Below are 3142 nucleotides of genomic sequence, written 5' to 3'. Positions count from 1 at the left end.
TTTTTTCTTTTTTTTTTTTTTTTCCCTGTGTGTCTTTTTCTCTATCTCAAAACTCTCTCTCTACCTCTATCTTATGGGGACGTTTGTCTTTGAATTTACAGCTCACTCAGATAGGAGCTCTGGTAGCATAGTGCTTAAGGCACTTGACTGCTGACCAGAAGGCTCATGGTTCAAACCCACCAGCCACTCCTCAGAAGGAAGGTTGGGCAATCTACTTCCATAATGATTCTGCCTTGGAACCCAAAGAGGGGTCACTAGGAGTCGGGTCTGACTCGATGACACTTAACAACAACAGATAATCCAGGATAGTCTTATGTCAAGATCCTTAACTTAATTATACTCACAAAGAGTCTTTTCCCAAATATGGTCACATTCACAGGTTCTGAGGATTAAGATGTGGACATATCTGTTGGGAGGTCACCATTCAGCCCAGTACAAGGAGCCAGCCAAACCAAAACCAAACCCACTGCCTCTGAGTTGATTCTGAGCCATAGTAGCCCTGCAGGACAGAGTAGAAATGACCCATAGTGTTTCCAAGGCTATAAATCTTTACAAAACTAGAGGGCCTCATCTTTCTCCAAGGAGCAACTTGTGGGTTCAAACTGCTGACCTTATGATTAACAGCTGAATGCCTAAACCACTCTACCACCAGAGCTTTTCATGGAGCCAACAGCAGATGCAAACAAAGAGAGTAGGAGATGAGTATCCAAGAAAAGAGAAATTAAGGTTAGATGGAATCTCTGAGGGAGAAAATGAAATTATAAATGCAAGTATCTTTTGAAAAAAGAAAGAAATGTAAATTCTTGGAAAAAGTTAAAGCTAGAGCAACAGCAGAAGGCAGATATTGTACATTGCTTTACCCATTAGCAAGCAATATTTTCATAATCCTGAAAAATACAGGATTTATTTATTTTGACCTTTTTGAATTCAATCTCTAAACAGTGCACAAGACTTTGTAAAAAGCTGTCTGAAGGGGTTATGGTATCTGTGGCAGAAGGTAGATGTTGAAAGGGAAAGAGCTTAAAAAAAGAAAGCATAAGTCTGAAATCAAGAAATATCTATTGCATCATTGCTAAAATAAGAAAGAGCAAAAAGTATTATGTCACTTAACATTTCAGTGGTACACAATACAGATCATTCAAACAGCAATGAGAGGAGAGAGAGGTGGTTTAAATGACCTAAGTTTTCTTTATCTATCATAGTAAGAAGTCAACAAATAACGTCTCAACTGAAAAGATCAAAAAGCAAACATACTATTTAGAGATGTGAAAGAAGCCACTAGTAGAAGAGTGTTTTGAAAGACACTGAAGTTTTTAAAACGAGACTATTGCATTTAACAGAGCTCTGGTGGCATAGTGTCTAAGGCATTTGACTGCTAACTGGAAGGCTGGTGGTTTGAACCCACCAGTCACTCCTCAGAAGGAAGATTGGTCAATCTATTTCCATAGTGATACTGCCTCTGAAACACAAGGAGTGGTCTCTATGAGTTGGATCTAACTCAAAGGTAGTGCGTTTGGTTTGGTTTTTATTGGATTTAATGTTCAGTCCTTTTATTTGGTGTTTTAAACATGATCATTTAATATGCCATAAAAAATAAGCTGTGAAAGCATTTATGGAAGGTAGACCATGACATACTGTCTCTGTCTAGCAGATAGGTAGAAATGTAGCTAGCTAGCTAGCTAGCTAGGTGATATTTGTTGGGTGCTGTCAAGTTGGTTCTGACTCATAGCAACCCTGTGTTCAACAGAACAAACACTGTCCAGTCCTGAGCGATACTCACAATCAATGCTACGCTTGAACCTATTTTTGCAGCCACTGTGTCAGTGCATCCCATTGAGGGTCTTCCTCTTTTTCACTCACCCTCTACTTTACCAAGCGTGATATCCTTCTCCAGGGACTAGTTCCTCCAGAGAACATGACCAATGTACAGGAGCCAAAGTCTTGTTATTCTTGCTTCTAAGGAGGATTCCAACTTTACTTCATCCTGTCAGACAGATTGATTTGTTCTTTTGGCAGCTTGTGGTACAGTCAGCATTCTTTGCTAGCACCATAAATCAAATGCATCAATTTTTCCTTGGTCTTCTTTATTCATTGTCCAGCTTTTGCATGCATATGAGGCGATTGAAAATACCATAGCTGGGGACACGTACCCTTAGTCTTCAAAGTGACATCTTTTGTCTTTAGCATTTTAAATAGCTCTTTTGCAGCAGATTTTCCCAATTCAATCTGTCCTTTTATTCCTTGACTACTGCTTCCATGGATGTTGATTGTGGATCCAAGTAAAATGAAATCCTTGACAACTTCAATCTTTTCTTTCTTTATCATGGTGTTGCTTATTGGTCCAGTTGTGAGGATTTTTGTTTTCTTTATATTGAGGTATAATCTATACTGAAGGCTATTGTCTTTTATTTTCATCAGAAAATGCTGCAAGTCTTCTTCACTTTCAGCAAGCAAGTTTGTGTCATCTGCATGTCACAGGTTGTTAATGAGTCTTTCTCCAATCCTGATGCTGTTTTCTTCATATACTCCAACTGCTCAGATTATTTGCTCAGTGTATGGATTGAATGAGATTGGTGAAAAGATACAACACTGACACACACCTTTCCCAATTTTAAACCATGTAGTATTCCTTTGTTCTGTTCAAACAATTGCCTCTTGGTCTATGTACAGGCTCCTCATGAGAACAATTAAGTGTTCTGAATTTCTATTCTTTGCAATTTTATCCATAATTTGTTATGATCCACAGAGGCAAATGCTTTTGCATAGTCTATAAAACATAGGTAAACATCTTTCTGTTATTCTTTGCTTCAGCCAAGATCCATCTGACATTAGCAATGATGTCCATCATTCCACATGTTCTTCTGAATCTAATAGTCTGTCAGTAGGTAGATAGGCAGGTAGATAGATAGAGAGATAGAGACATAGAGCCATAGATAGATAGATAGATAGATAGATAGATAGGAAGGGAGGGAAGAAAGATAGGATGGAGGGAAGGAGGCAGGGAGGGAGAGAAGAAGGGAAGGAGGAAAGGAAAGGAAGAAGAAAGGATGAAAGGAAGGAAGGAATGATGAAACAAAGAAGTAAAGAAAGAAAAGAAAAAAGAAAAATATATACTGGATGATATTTATTGAATATCATCCAG

General features: G+C 38.3%; 1 protein-coding gene across 1 annotated transcript in view; it reads left to right on the top strand.

Annotated features, from left to right (window-relative positions):
* The window catches only part of DCC (DCC netrin 1 receptor), a 1113394-nt gene that overhangs the window by 46338 nt on the left and 1063914 nt on the right, over positions 1-3142 (top strand). The window lies entirely within an intron of this gene.

This window comes from Orycteropus afer, unplaced genomic scaffold (genome assembly GCF_000298275.1).
Source record: "Orycteropus afer afer isolate SDZICR_OR568_19922 unplaced genomic scaffold, OryAfe1.0 scaffold00029, whole genome shotgun sequence".
NCBI classification, from domain to species: domain Eukaryota; kingdom Metazoa; phylum Chordata; class Mammalia; order Tubulidentata; family Orycteropodidae; genus Orycteropus; species Orycteropus afer.
This window is presented reverse-complemented; position numbering and strand designations above follow the sequence as displayed.